The 16,237-nt window shown below is 42.2% G+C and overlaps 1 protein-coding gene across 2 annotated transcripts in view; it reads left to right on the top strand.

Moving 5' to 3' along the window:
• Nucleotides 1-3,081: 3,081 nt before the first annotated feature.
• Nucleotides 3,082-16,237, top strand: part of CSGALNACT2 (chondroitin sulfate N-acetylgalactosaminyltransferase 2) — a 33,663-nt gene continuing 20,507 nt past the window's right edge. The window contains exon 1 of one of the 2 annotated variants that reach the window (XM_027649576.1): nt 3,082-3,153. The gene's annotated coding sequence lies outside the window, so the exon portion shown is untranslated. Of the gene's footprint in view, nt 3,154-14,806; nt 14,946-16,237 lie in introns of those variants that run through there. The other variant, XM_027649577.1, reaches the window with a different exon arrangement.

The following is a 16,237-nucleotide window of genomic DNA, read 5'->3' as shown; positions in this document are numbered from 1 at the left end:
CTTTTGGTTGCATTGTTCAATATCTGTTATAAATAATTTGCAACAATTAAAACGAGGAAAAAGAAGGCGGCTTCACATGGATCATGCTGGAATTGTGCCATCAGTAAAGCTGAGCTGTGGTATTTGACAAAAAGCTCTGTGTCAAGGCAAACTAATGACTATTGTTTGGCAATTAAAGCTCTGAATTTTCAAGTAAAATAACAGACCATCTTTCTTATTCTACATACATGTTTTACTTTGGCTCAAGAGGATAAAAGAACAAAAATATCCTCTGTTGAAGAATTGCTTTTTGCTTTTTCTCCTTTGGTCTCATTTACATTACTCTTTCACTTTGGTATCATGTTCTCAGATCAGCTCCTCTCTCTTTTTTCCTTTTGTTTCTTCCCCTCCAGCCCACACATATGCTTAAAAAAATAAGAACCACGGGAAAAAAACTCCAACCAAACAAAAACCCGAAAACCACTAGAGGCTGGAGCAAATGCTTTGCTGGAAAACTCTTTTTTTTTTGAATAAGCTATTGCCAGCCACTTCCTTTCCCCTAACTGTACCAATTTAAGAACAGTGTTTACCAAAGTTTAGTGAAACATTTTTAAATCCTATCATAATATTTTAGGAAAATTCAAAGCTGTGTCACCTATATATATATGTACACAAACTATTGCTTTCAGATGCTAGGAGGTGTGCAAACTACCCCTCTAAGGAAAATCCTGAGGCTGAAATGAACTGTCTTAAAATACAGACATTTCCTAAACATTTTCTTGCCTGCTTTATTCACAAACAAACTGTGATTTCCTCTGTAGGCCTCTTAAGAGTTACACCAAATAGGAACTATAACATCTGTCAGCATAACTATAGGTCTGAGTTACAAATCTTGGAACATCTCATTCTGATAGAAGAGTCAGGAAGCTATATGCAACATCACTGCAAACCCATCATTTTTCCTGTTGTGGTAGACCTCTTATATAGAGACGACTATGAATACCCATGTTGTTATTATTAGAGCTTAAGAAACCTATTTTTATCTTCTCTTAATCTGAAAAAAAAAAATTTAAATCATTCTAGTATTGAAGGAACTCTGGTAAACAGAGTAAACTGGCACTTGAAGTATTCTGTGTACAATCTCCTGTAGAGATCTCCCCGTATAGTGGCAACTAGCTCACGTACAGAAAAGTGGTACCTGGGAAGCCTGAAGGACAATAATCAGAATCTGGTTGCTCTCTGTAGACCAACCAGTGGGTGATACAGGGTTGTCAGTTTGTTTTGGACCTACATTGTAGTGTTAGTTAATGAAATCAGTAATTCCAGTTATTTCCATTCTGTTATCTTCTTTTAATTCCAAATAATATCATGTCTACAGAACACTGCAGCCTCCAGTGTCAGGAAAATAACATGAGTGACTACCAAACTCCTACACATTTACCACAATGCAGAAGACAAGCAGGTGCTGAGGGATATTCAACAGTCCTCTGTAACATGCAACAGAAAGTTCACTTGAGGTCAGGTTTAAAATAGTACTGTATTTACATACTGTTTTTTAAAAAAATAATGGACCCTCATTTACCTAGTTTTGGGAGTGCATATGTGAAAATCTTAAACCTTCTGATAACTCTCTGTGAGCCTTTTCAAGAATGTTTTTGATGGATACCTATAATGATGATCCAGCATCATGACAAGTTTCAGTGGATAAGAAAGCACTTGGATGGATGGCTGGTCACACCAGCCAAGTGTTCTTTCTCTGCTCATTTAAGGTATTCCCTGGAAAGAGCTTTGTTGTCTGAGGGCTTGAAATCTAGACTGAACAGAACTGGTCCTTGGATGCCCAGCCCCCTCCCAGGCTGTGTGGTGTAGCTATTTATGAACAAATGGGTTTCCGCCTGCCTGGAGACAAAGGGCTGCTCTGTGCTAAATGGGGTGCAGACCTCAACAGAGCAATAACACGACAGAGGATGCGGCCTCTGCTGCTGAAGCCATTGAGGGCTATATTCTGGAAAGCTCTTCGTGTCTACCCTTCAGGAAGGTGAGCAGTCACAAGCAATCCAGCACAGTGATGTCAAGTGGAGGGTGCAGGTCTTTACAGAATAAGCCTTTACTGGCTTTGTATGACTCTGTTTTTGATGAGTGGGACCAGAAGCATTCAACTTCACATAGTTGTGAAAGAACATTCCTAGCTCACTGGTTTCCTGAGCTTTGCCCTTTTAAACTGTTATACACCACAATTCACACAAATGGCTGAAAGGTGCACGATCTTTTAAGCCTGGCTTCCCTTCAGGTCAGGCCCTGCAGAAAAAATAATAATTAAAAAATTAATGCAATAAAATGTTCTTCTGGAAATACAGAACTGTAAATAAATATTTGGATAAGTAGAAAAATTATTGGTAAATTCCGCTTGCTGTTGGAAACCCTGATTTTCGAGCACAAAGGCTACATCACAATTCCATGTTTTCTGTTAACGTCTCAGAAATCGGCATCGCTGCGCTGCTGCTGGACCTCTGCGAGCCACGGAGCTCCACCGTACTCGGGCGGTGCCGCGGCGGTGCCCAGAACAGCCGCGAACCCAGAGCAGCCGCGTACCCAGAGCAGCCGCGTACCCAGAGCAGCCGCGTACCCAGAACAGCCGCGCACCCGCGGGCACACGAACCCCTGGCCGGCGCACAGCTGTGCACGGCGGGCGGCGCTCGGGCCGCTCCCGGCGCTCCTGCCGAGCCAGCGGCCGCTCCCGGGGCGCTGCGGGGCCGGGGGCGCTCCCCGCGGGCCCGGCGGTCCGTGTGGCGGGGGTGCTGAGCGAACGGCCCGGCGGGCGCTGCCCCAGAGCCGCGGGGCGGGCATCGATTACGCTCCCGATCCTCGCCCTCAGGCACGGACTTCTCGCCCTCTCCGTTGCGCCCCGGAACCCGGCGGTGTGCGGGCAGCGAGGCGCCCCGAGGCGCTGGGCGGGCAGGCGGCAGAGAGAGAGATCCCGAGCCCCTCCCCGCCGGCGCTCGGCACCAGCCCAGCCGAGCCCCGCTCCCCCCGGGAGTGCGCGGGGGACACGGTTCCGCCCCGGGGGCGGTCGGGGGCGGCCGGTCCGTCCCCTTTAAGCGGCGCGGCGGAGGGTCCCGCCCGCTCATTTCCGAGCGTGCAGGAAGTGCGGCCGCGGCGCCGCCGGCCCGCGCGGTGAGTACGGCGGCACCGCGCCCCTCCGCCCTCCCCCGGCCCCTCACCTGCCCGCCGGGCCCGGCCGCGCCCCCGCCGCCGGGGGAAGGTGCCGCGCAGCGCCCCAGAGCCCCCCCGGCCCCGGGCGGGGGTATCGCGGCGGGCCCGGCCCCGTGTCCCGGCCCGGAGCGGGGCCGCGGGTGGCCCGGGCTGAGCGCCGCGGGCGGCGGTGGATCCGCTGGTGGGATGGGGGCTGTCCCGACCGCCCCGGCGGCGGGGGCTGGGTACGCTGGGCCACTCGGTTTTTACCGCAGAGCTATCTCAACAATAAAACGAGTGTCTCTCTCTCTCTCTCTCTCTCTCTCTCTCCTGACGGCTGCGTTTCCATTGTGTTAACTGGCCGTGGGCGTGCTGGGCGCCGCGTTTGTGGGGCGCAGGCACTGGGATGCGGCGGGGCGGCCCCCCAGCAGCGCCCGCTCCGCGGTGGCCCCGGACAGCGCAGGGCCGGGGCGGGCACTGTGTCATCGCCCGGGCTGGGGATGCGGAGGTGCCTTTTAACTTGCTCGGACTGCGGGAAACCTCCATTCCTTCCACTAGCCTTCCCCCCAAAAATAGAGGAAATGATGATGAGAGGGTACTTAATTATTGTCAGTAAAATATTGACTATTATTTAACTGTGGTTTACATCTCCTTTTTTTGGGTGTGTTTGTTTTTTTTTTTTTTTGTAAGGCACGTTCTTGCTCAGTAAATTCTGCGCTCTTGTACGGTGAAAGTTGGGACGTTTTGGTATTGAACATAAAAAAAAAAATTGTGCTATTGTTAGCAGCCATTTGATTCAGAAATGCTAAAGCAGAAACGGGGGCTTGCTCTTTGCAAGACCATTCTTAAAAGTGAGTATACAAAAATTTAAACATGATAGTACACGTATTCAGGGAAGTAAAATCAAGATCTGCTTAATTAATGTTTACTTTATTCTGTGGCTTTGTTTGCATGTGGTATTTTCTCTTTGAGTCCCTCTATCAAGGTGGAAATTGAGACACTGATCTCTTCTGCTAAACTGGATGGATAAAGACTAACTTTATTCTTTTGCTCTCATGGGTAACTCAAAAGAACTGCAGAAAAGAGGGGTTGTTTTAGCATTGAGCCAGTATCCCTCAAATTAAGGTCATACAGTAAAAAATCTTTTTTTTCCTTTTGTTTTTTTTTCCTTGGAGATTGTAATGCTAGGCCTCATAAGACAGTTTCTTCTTTTCCAGCATGTACTAGCTGCAAGTTCCTGTCTTGCTTTACTGTGTTCGAAGGAAATTTCTGGCTTCCCTTTATTTATTAGCTAGGTAGTGGGTCCCCAAACACTGTCAAAGACAGCAGCTTGGAAATATTCCCAGTAGCTGTCAGTGGAGGTAGATGTGTTTTGCGGGGGGGATTTTAGCTATGAGTTTCAATTATACCCTGAGGCTTTTACAGGAGACTATTTGCCAGTAAGTCCTTATCACAAGTATCAGAGACCCCACTGAGTGTTGCTACAGCACCACTGTCCTAAACTGTGGACATGGAAGGAAGAATGATGATTTTTGAAGTACATGACTGTATGGCCCAAACAGAAATTCTTCAGCTTGTCTGTTTCTGGAGAAAGCACATAAAACTTTCAGTGTGATTAAGATTAGTTGATCTTGAATAGTTCTTTCCTTTCTTGATGCCATGACTGTCTCAGTGTCTTTCTCAGGCTTGAAGGGGGGAAAAAAAGAAACCCCCAAACCTGTCAGTACAGCTGTTACATTGTGGTAGAAGTTGCACGAAATTACTCTTAAATTTAAATTCTTTGCTTTTATGTTCCAAGGACAGGATATGGGTCTCCCCAAGTGAGTGAGAAACATCATCTGAGGGGACTGTTAAAGGATAAGTAGCTGTGGTCTGTTGCCAAAAAAACCCCACAAGCATATGTGGCACAAGAATTTCAACCCCAGTCTGCTACTTTCAGGCTTGCCAGAAGTGTTCTGTAGACCTCTTTATAAGAATGATCACCAGAACAATCTGAACTTTTACAAAACTGAAGCTTGGAGGAGGGAGGGTCTGAGAAATACGAGGCCAGGTTTTTTCACTGCAGAAAACAAATTGCACAATATTTTTCTTGACTCTGAAACACTTCTGTCATTATGAAGCAAGCTTCATGACTTGCAGTATTTTCTCTTTAAATAATGCGGAAGCAGGATCACAGAGGTGGGAATGAAACTCATGCTTTGGGTCAGTGATGGAATTGATAATGTCCTTGGCTTTCTGTTAGCTCGTCTAACCTCTAGAGGACTATCCCTCCAGAATAAAAGTATGGGAAACAGGCCATGATAATCTTGCTCCTGGAAAAATAAAATGGCATATAGGTAGGTATTTCAAAAGCACAAGACTTCCTTTAAAAAAATTAAAAAATAATTTAAAAAGAATTCTCAAAGGGTACAATGGAAAGAAAATGTTTCAGGAGCATATTTATTTATTTTTTTTAGGAAAAAAATTCAAACCCCACCACAAAAAAAAAAAAACAACCAAACAAAAAATCCCCCAAACCTGTGCTTTATCTACACATCTCATTATGTTCTTGCTAGTTTAGTGCTGGAAAGGGAAAAATGAAACCATAACTCACAAGATGTTCATAAAGAAATGTAATGCCTTTTGAAGGGAATGGCAATATAGTTTTATTTCTGAGTTAGAACCACAGCTTGTAAGAATTTGCAGAAGGGCACTTACTGTCTGCCAGAACAGTTTTATTCTGAATGATGATTAGAAAAGCCCAGCACATCCATTAATATTATGGTTTATTAAAAAAATCTGAAAGTGTGCGATGACATTAATGCTCTTAATTTCTTTTTTTATGAAGCTCTTTTGAAACAAAAAATAGTTTTTGAGGGCAGGAAAAATTCTGCAAGTTGCAGCCCTCCAGATGTGAGTGTCTTTTGGTGCAAAAGGAGTAGAGCAGGATACTGTCTGAGGCTTTTTTTAGGTGCAGCTAACTATTTTAAAAATGTTCATTGTAAGGCTGCAGTTATCTTGTGTATACCTAAAAATGTAGACAGGCAGGTTGTTCGGCTTAATAGTTTTGGTTATCTTATACTTTTTGGTGTGTGTAATCTAAACTGGTGATTCTGTTGGTTACTGCTAGCTGAGAAACTTCTTAAAAAAGAGTATCAAGGTAATCATTGCAAGCCATATGTAGTCACTAACGATCAGAGATTCAAGGGAAAAGGAAATACTTGTTGAGAAGCTTGTGCTCTTTCTATGCTGGCACCAGGCTGTCTATGCTGCAGCTCTTTTTTTATGGTAAGGCTGGCAGGAGGCACTCGCTCCACAATTATTTCTGAATGGAGTGTGGTGGAATAATATCTTGGAACGATCTCTGCTTTACCTTATCTGTTTTTAAAGGCTCTTTTCATTCACAAACCAAGTGCTCTAAAACTGTTATTAGCAAGTTGATGAAACTGGAAAGCCATTTCAGGCTGTGAGTGCTGCAAAGACCATCAGCGGTGTTGGTGTTTCAAAGTGAAATTCAGAGCATCCAAATATGACGAGGTGAGGAAGCTGTCATGTGAGGAAGTCTTGCATGTACTTCTTTAATCTAACCATTTCCTGACAATCATCTTCAACAGTAATAAGAAGTAACCATAGTGATTGGCTTGTTTACTGCTTTGTGATGCCTGTACTACAGGTGCCTTCCAGCACAGTGCCCTTGAGTCTAATTGATTCTTTTAGCCCTTACTGTGGCCCCGGGGTTCTTGGTCTGGACCCCGTCTGCCTCTCCAGCCTGCAGTGGAGCATGAGCATGTCTCCTGAGTAGGCGTACTTGAGGACAGTGTTGTTGGCAGCTCTGCTGGTGGGTGACAGAAGGGGCAGGTCTGCCTGTGTTTTTCTTTCACTGGTGGAGTGGGTGAGTGATAAAGGGCAGGTCTGTCTGGCCTCTGTTCTTACCCATTCTTCTTCCCCTGTACTAAATGGTGGTGTTTCATTGGCGAAGCAGCTCCTGGAAGAGGATCCTTGTCCATTAGTGGGTTAGCTTCTCTACCATGGCCAGAAATGACCCAAAATGTCAGTAGAGGAGTGGGAGTTGGAGTGCAAGTACACACCAGGCAACAAAAGGAGTGTGCAAAATTGAAGTGGCACAGCTGTCTCAGCAGTGTCGAGTTGGCTGGGCTGATGCTGAGAGAGGGTTGGGTGGGGACGCTTTTGGCACTTTTTCTCCCAAAAACTAAGGAAATTAATTTTACTCTTCTCTGGCATACTGTAGGGAATTTCTGTTCAAGGAAACCAATATGTGAGTTCTAGAACAGAGGTAAAATTCTTTCATGGCTAAAATAATCCTATGGAGATGGGTCCTACCCACTTACTTTTAATGGCTGTCACCAGCAAGTTCTCTCATTTTGCTGAACTCAAGACTGGTTCTCATGTGTTCAAAGTTAAAATAATACAATGCAGAACACCTAGGAGTTAAAGGTATCTTAGAAATACAAAACTTGCATTTATTGTATTTCCAAGTTAAATTGCTAAACAGCTTAGGGTTTTTTTATCCTGTGTAGATACCTGCTTCTTATATTTAACTTTGATAAATGAACATGAACTATAAAAGGAGGTTAGTGTGTCTGCACTGTTCATTTTCCTTTTTTTCGAGACAATAGATCAGTGCTTTCATGAAAGACCAAACTTGTAAGGACATGTGAGTTCTCTGAAAAGTTGTATATGAATCTGGAGTATTTTTGTATTAACTGGTCCCAGTTAATCACGTAAGAAAAAGGGCTCTAATAGTTTTTTAGATGCCAGTTGCACGAGACATGGAAGGACAGTCTCTGGCTTTCAGGTGTGTAGTTGCTGAAAGCCACGGATGTTTAAAGCTGTGCTGCTGTACAGAGGTGCTGCACCTAATTCTGTTTGTAGATGTTGTGGGTATGTCCTGTGACATTTACCATGTGATAGTTAATTGTAGCAAGGCAGCTTAGCAGGCAGATTTTCTGCTACTCCAGTGTAAATGTCTGGTGTTTTTATCTGTGTATCTTCTCTGTAGAAATAATATTTAGATGGTTCTTCTGGGTTGAGTTTGTGTTGCTGCTGCAAGGGCAGGTGTTGAGCAACAAAGCACAGGAAGCAATTGAAACTTGTTAGGAGCACTGTTGAATTAAAGCAGAGGAAATGATGTAAATGAGCTTGTGTTTTGAAACAGTGTGAAAATATAAAATGCGAGCACAATTCTGAGTCTCTGGAATTGTATAGAGGGCTAAGTCATAAGTTTCTGTGCAATAAAATCAGTCCTGTGACAGTGTTTTTGGTGACAGCTTTCAGATGACTTCTGCTGTCTCTTAAAGGTTTCCCCAAGCAGTGGTGTCAAAAATGATGACACTTGTCAGCACTGTTGATACTACTCCCAGTCACAGGGGCAGCAGATGATTTGCACATCTTCCTGATGCCCTGGTAGAGTGAAAATTAAGACTGCTGAGTGATAGCAGTTTAGTCCATCTTTCATGTGATCTGAGATCTTCTGATAGAGATCTTCTGCGGAAGAGACGTACAATTTGTGAAGTAGGAGGGTGAGTGTGGGTTGCGGTTGGTGCTGGCTGGACAGAGGCTGGTGTGGCTGGTGTGCCTGTCTCTTCCTGGCACGGTCTGGAAGCAGTGCTCCAGTAAGATGTCTCTGCAGGGCAGATTTTACCCCCGGTATTTTGGCAAAGGACATCCAGAATACTGTATTAGATTCTGCTATTAAGTGCTACTAAGCGTGTTTCTTTAAGTTGGTTCCCCCCCCCCATCAATTTCAGACATAATCCAGTAACTTTGAATTTTTTGCATTTAAATCTTCAGAATTCCTCCTTAGTTGACTAAGGTCCTAAGCATCTATCAGATGGAGAGGTGACAGTGTGATGGGGATTTAAGTTGACTGTCTGAAGGGACAAGAGGGGAGGGTAAAAAAACCTTTAAACCAGTGTTCAAATAGTGTAATGGCAGTTGTTGCCAGTAGGACCATAAGATAAATGCAGCACTTGTGACAAGTGTCTTTGATAACAACCTGTATGTCCCTGCTGTGAAGCAAAACAATTTAAAAAATTAAAGGAAAAAAAAAGTTGTGGAATACGAGCACGACAAAAAACCACCACAAGGAATCTGCAAAAACTTAGCAGAGGTTTGCAGAAACTCCTGGCTTCTCTCCCCTCCAAACCATGTTGATCTCTTCCTTCAAGAAAAGAAGAGGAAAGATGTTTCAAGTGGTCCAAAGACTGACTTCAGGGACTTGAAAAACAAAACAGGAGAGGGGAAGCAGGATAGTGCAAAGTGTTGAGTGTTTGGTGTTTCTATTTTTTCATACTTGTAACTTTTTTAATGCAAGGCAAATATCAAGAGAGATAGTTTGACAAACTGCTGGCCTCTGTTTTTGATGAAGCTTGCTATTGCTAGCCCTTCAAGAGTAAGGTAATGCTTAGTTATAATGTCAAATTGAAAAATTACAGATGACATAAGTGCTTTTAGCTGTGCTTCTGGAACGCACCAGATGTTTCTCAATCATTTGGCATCCAGCTTTCATGTCTGGTGAAATATTCGTGGCTGATTTGTTGTGCTGAAAGCAGAACCTGAACTACTATGCTGATTTTTAGCCATTCTGAAAACATTTGTAGGTTGTGTTCCTCCTTCCAGCTGAGATCGTGGACTGAGGAACAGCGAAGGGAGCACGGCTTTGTAGACCACATGTGAACTCGAGCTACCTGATTCAATTTATTTAAGCAAAACTTGAGAGTGATTGATTTTTCAAGGCATCATTTTTTCAGAATTTCTGTATCAAGTAGTATTTTAAACTGGGTTTAGTTATTTTAAAATTAATAGGCCAAACTACCAGTTGGACAGAATGCACAGAAACGTCTTCCAGTGGTCACTTCAGGAGTCTTACTGCTCTTCAAACTTGCCACAGAGATTTTTTTGCAAATATTCCCTGGTCCAAGGTACCCTCCTCCCAAAATATTTGGCAATAAATCATAATTTCAGTGACAACGTTGCTGTGGTACTCAGTTGTCCAGTGAAACTTTTTTTAAAATTCAATTTAAATCAGATGTTAATAGATCTTTGAAAATCTTTTAAAGAAAGTTGGAGGCACTTGAGAATTTATGTTCTCTGTATTTTCACTTCAACTGCTACAGCTGCATCATAGTCTGGATTGTTACATCCTTGAAAACATTATCACTCTTACCATAGAAAAATTACCAAAAAAATGAAAAAAAAAAAAAAATTAACTCCTTCACACGATTAAGTCTCAAACAGTTTTTTTTCAAATATTGGGTAATTAGTTAATTAGCTGGGCAACTGTTAGAAAGAACACTGGGTAAGGATTCTCTCTTCTTTTCATAGGGTAAAAAGAAAAGTAATCTCTATGTGATAACCACCTGCTACGTACCTTCGAGGCCTCAAAGGGAATCTGTTTTGCTCTACAGCATTTTCAGGTTTGCTTTACAGTATAAGGAAACTGGATCCTTACCTCCCACAGTGGGAAATCTTCCACTGGTTCCATGTATGAACTTGAATAACAATTATCCTTTAAAAACAGCACACGAGTTTTTACTTAGATTGGCATTTATATTTTCACTATGCTTAGGGTACAGTAACTATGTTATCTCAGCCTCCATACATAGAGAACTAGATGATAGATGTGAGAAAACAGAAGACAGCTTAATTCTGAGAACATATTTAGATGTGGAAGTTAAGTGAAGCAGTTGCAAGAAAGCCACGTTATTCTCACCTCTTTGCCTTTGCCTGTTAACCATACCATAGTGGACAATTGCAGTCATTCTTAGTGTATGTTTTTAATGAACAGAACATGGCATCAGTGAAAATGTAGGTATACTGTGCCCAAGCTGGGATCACCAGTTACCTTTTACTGTTCTATTTCATTTGCTGGAGCATGTTCATCTCGTATGGGGGAAATATTTAGCTGGAGCCTTTTATGTTTTTAGACACTTTGGGTGTCTAAAGAATATTTCACCTTTTCTCGTTCCCTTTGATTCAAGGTGATGCTTTCTAAGTGTAACTGTTTTTTCTGTCCTTCTAAAGCAGGCTGTCTTCCTGTGCACAAAAGCCCTACTACAGCATTGTCTTTTGGAAGGCTGCTGGGCATCATAAGTTTAATTTCTGCCTCTTGCTGCAGCTGTTGCTCTATCATACTGAAAGGACAAGAGCATTCTGCAGCATGTACTCTGATGGAGACTATTGTGCATCCTTGAAGATAAGCAACAGTTGCTGTAAGAACTGGGATTTCGTCTTGCTTAAGCTGTCCTCCACAGCAGACCTTTTGCCCTGGGTTGGGTGTGCAGTGTTACACGTGCTGTTTGGAGGTTCTGCCACCCCTCAGTGAGCAGACCTGAGTGCTGCCATCAGCTGGGTGCAGTTGCTCGGGTGTTGTGCCCTGGACTGGGAACCACCTCACTGCCATGTTAGTTGCCCAATTTATGCAGTCCCTCATGGACACTGTGTTGTTAATAAGGGCTTAACAAAGCATGTGGTAAAAGTAGGCTGGGTTCTTGCCTAATGCTCATGTGAAAACCAGCATTACTTACAAGATGTTAGGAATACTAGGAGAAAGAGCTTCCCTGATAATTGTACTGAAGTAGCTACTTGTACTTCTGTTCCCAGTTCTAGGTTGAACTTTAGCAACCAACAGAGTAGGCACAATAAGCATAGTCATTCCTTCAATTCCCTTTCAATAAGAGGAAGAAGACATGCTTCTCCAAACTTAGAGTTTGTGGTTTTCTTGCCAAATTTAAAAAGAGGAATAGCACCTTCAGCAGTGCAGAAACCCACAAGCTAAATAACTGTAGGAAAATGTGTGTAAAATAGAAAAATTATTTATCGTGCGGAAGCTAAAGGTAATGAGCCTTTCATGATAGCTATTCAATAGAATTTTAAAACAAGCAAGCAAGCAAACAAACAGAACTCCTTCAGCTGGTCCTACCTAGGACATTTTAGGTAGCTTTTCTTGCCAAGAAGATGTCTCTCTTCATACAAACAGTAAAGTGACTGTGAGTTGACTTTTATTTCCTGGCCTTATCTGAAATGGGATAATACTGACCAGCGTAGTTCAGGTGTAACCGTTTGGGTTTCAAGTTCCAGTTTTAATTCAGCAGTTTCCAGGCAAATGGACTTGCTCTGGTTTCACTGAAGCCAAAGCAGGGCTCCTATTCATAAGCTCATTGCTTAGGTATAAAGTAAATAATGTGAATAATGCTGTTCTTTCATTTGTCTACTTAAGTATGTAATAGATCTAGTTTTGTTTAGGAACAACAAGTGCCAAGACAAGTGATAACTTGCTTGCTTTTCTCACTTATAGGAGATAAAACTGCTTCAGCAAAAGGTCATTTTTTTTCCTTGTTATTTCACAGTAGATTATTAAAGAATTGCATTTAAACCATTTCAGTGCAGTTAATGTTTCCTTCATTTGAGGATGACAGCATGACTGCTTTTTTCAGGGATTGTCATGGCAAAAATACCATCACCTCTAGGTTGTTGGATACCACCTTCTGTTTGCTTTCTCTGAGAACAGAAACAATAAACCCTATATTATTTCCTATTCTGTCAGCTTGGCATGCTGATTTATTGTTTGATCATGCACATAGGGTGGGGAGGAATGTGGTGCAGGAACAGGATGGATCCTTCACACAGCCCTGATGGTCTGTGTTGCTATTGTAAAAACACATTCCAGGGAACCTGAAATTGAGGCAGAAATTGTAAGAGAGAGTTTGGGAAGGCTGTAAAGAGCGAGACCTGCTTGATTGTTTTTCATAGGCCAAGCCTAGACAGACTTGATTTTTAGGATGATTGAACACCACTATTAGAATTAAACCCTACTCTTTTCTATGTTTCTGTGTTTTCAAGGTTAGTATAAAGTGTGTTGCTTCAGTTGCATCTCCTGAAAAGCTGTAATTAATTAACAGAGTCTGGTCCTTGGAAAAGACAGGATTTATTATTGATTAAATCTCTTCCTAGTATAGAGAGTGAGTTGATTTATTGTGTGAAACAAGGGAGATAAGAAATGCTGTATATCTCCCCTGTGTACTGGAGTCTCTGATGTGACAGTGGAAACTTGTGGAGGTTTGGTCTTAATTTTATTTTGGAGCAAAGCATTTCTGCTGGCAAACCCACAGTGTTGCTTTTTGTAAAATAAACCATTTGCATGAGGAATATTATTTTTTGAGTAATAAATCCTGTGATTGTTGCACCCATCACTGAAGTAACTTTTTTTTATGGTTCCCATGCCTGAACTACTTGGTCCTGCTGTACTGTGAGTACTACTATGGTCCCTGTGCCAAAGGCATAAGTTTTATTCCTTCCCATTTAGGAATTAAACAAATGTCTAAAGTTGCCTATTGCTGATATGCTTGAGCACTTTATAATTCATCATAGGCTGCTCATAATGTGTACAGTTCACCACTGTGTGGTGGGTTTTTTTTTTCCACATCCTTAATTAAAAATGAAGTGAGATGATCAGTGTGCAGTCATCTCCCTGCCCCCCCTGTGGGACTCTGGCTTTGGCAGTGTTCACCAGTGGGAGTTTCTAATAAAGAAAGCAGAGGGAGACACAAAAGCCCCAAAGTGAGTGAATAGGAGCAGTGCTAACCTGCTAGCTCAGCATTCCCCTGGGTTGTTGGCTGCCGAGCAGCCAGGTGGGGCTGGGTGCAGTGACAAACACAGCTGCCTCTCTGATGCTGCTCGGAGTCTGCTGTGTGACTGACAGACATGTGCAGAATGCATTTTTTGTTTTCATCAACCAGGTGGAGCTGATAAGCTTATAAGAACTAAGGATCACAGATTTTGGGGCTGAGTTAGATGTGATAGAGAGCTGATTCTGACTCCTAGTCTCCCAAGACAGCTGTCTCATTGTTTTGGGTCTTATTTAACTCTTGGGCTTCTGGTTTAGAGCTGCAGTGGCTGGAAGATTAACTTTCTGCAGAAGTTGCTCTGACCTGTTGAAGAGTGCTGATGTGTGCTCTTGCAGGTTTGGTCCTATACAGTATTGACTGTGTGAGCATGCCAAGGTACTCATAGAATGCCTTAGAGTGGGAATGCTAGGAAGGTACAGAGGAGGACATGAGGAAATGGATGAAAATCATAAGAGGTAGCTGGAAGAAAAGTTCACTTTAGTGTCAAACAGGTAACGTGAATAGCAAAGCTGAAGTTCAGTGCTTACCAACTAAACTGGCATGTTGTGATAAATTGGAACATTGTGTTGTCTTCTAAACTTTACAAAGCTTGAAAATTAGCTGCTGCATGTGCTTGATGTGATTGGTATATTGTGGGCATTGGTTGCAATGTGTATAAGCACAAAATTCAAATTCTTCAGAATTTAATATTAAACTGGTAAGGTCTAAAATATTTTGTGATTATTTTCATTTTCCTGCTGATTTTTTTTGAATGTAGGTTATCTTTCCATAAATGGATTGTGGCTTTCAACTTTTCTCCTGTCCAGCAGTGCATGTGTGTGTACATGTGTGCTTGTGAGGCAGAGCTGTGGCTGAAAGTAAATCAGATGGCAGAATTGTGATAAAAAGATGTTTTTTACAGTCAGTCCAGTGAGGGTGAGATTCTAGAGTAAAGAGTAGTTCTCTATGGAAGGTGAGAACTTTGGCTTTTAATTCTGCTTGTGGATATATCTTTCTCTTTGCTTTTCTTCCCAACAGCTGAAAAATCTGACTTTGGTACTTGTTTGACTAGAACTGTATAATAAAACTTTGAAAAATTTCTTTGTCTCTTCTCAGGCTGTATCTCAGCAGACTGTCTAAGCAGAGATGATGTGTTTCTGTGTATTTAAGGTATGGTTTTGAGGTTTCTCACTCTAGGGTTTATGCAAAGATTGTCTGCGAGAGCAGACACCCAACTTGCTTTGTGTTGGTTTCAGCAAGTGAGAAAATAACTGTGTGCTGTGTTTCTCCAACATTCATAAGCTATTCTGTTTCCAGTGACACTGTTCTCAGAATAAGAAGGGAATATTCAAGGGATGAGATTAAACCTTATGTTTTCATTGTATAACTTGCCAAGAAGAGAAGAATGTGTGTGTGGAGGAGGCTTAAGACAGTGAATATCTGTGGCATCTGGGTGAAATTATGAACAATAAAATAACTATCAGCTGGAATTTCATAAGCAGCTAAACAATGACCATCTAGGGCATGCTGAGTGAAAAGGACATGTCTAAAGTAAAGCATGCTCACGCAAGGAATGTCCATACAGTCTGGCATGAAGCCAAGTGCATACTGAATTAGGTCACTGCTTTAAGTGTGAATGTTTCCCCTCTTTAGAAAGATGTACTCATCCTTTGCAACAAGGAACCAAAACAGAATGCTAATACAATAAAAAAAAAATTTAAAAGCATTTTCAATTAGCATGCCGGTCTATTCCCTTGTGCTTAGGGAATCAATGAGCTCTTTTGTAAGGAACAGAAACATTTCCATAGTTGAATATACATAAGGCCTTGGAAATCCAGAAAGAATTAACAACCAGTTGGCTCTGGAAAGCTTGCAGTTCTTTATAAGCATTGTATAAGCCTGAGATGTCTCATTCTTTGGAGATCATAGAGGCTACTGCAAATATACTTGTTCTGAAGAATTGAAATAAAGTGAAATATCAGCATGTGCAATTTAAAATTTTGGAACTTAATCTTTCAACGCTTAAATTCCAGGGACTTCTGCATGATTACTTACTTCCAGGTAATCTTATTACTCTTTTTTGTAAACTTCAGAACGTACCATGTAACACAGTTAATTTCCCTATTGGGATTCTTGGGATCCCATGTGCTTTTGTTCATTCTGGGGTTTCACAGCCTGTTTTTTCTTGTAATCCTATTCTACAGCCTGGGAGTAGTTACTGGAATTCCTAAAATTAGTGCTGTGCCAGACCTAATTCATATCAAATTTGGGTTGTAAATATGCAAAAATAGGGCTTTTTCTGAAAAGAAAGGATATCGAAATAGAGTTCTCATAAACTGTCCTTTTCTGATAAGAGGGAATATTCTTGCTGGCTTCACTCACTACTTGGAGTATTCAAGATGAAATCTGTGTCTGACTCCTTTATGATGACTCTTCTCAGCAGAAGTAATACTGAAGGGAAA

Source organism: Corapipo altera, unplaced genomic scaffold, assembly GCF_003945725.1.
Source record: "Corapipo altera isolate COAL_440 unplaced genomic scaffold, ASM394572v1 53, whole genome shotgun sequence".
Lineage (NCBI taxonomy): Eukaryota > Metazoa > Chordata > Aves > Passeriformes > Pipridae > Corapipo > Corapipo altera.
This window is presented reverse-complemented; position numbering and strand designations above follow the sequence as displayed.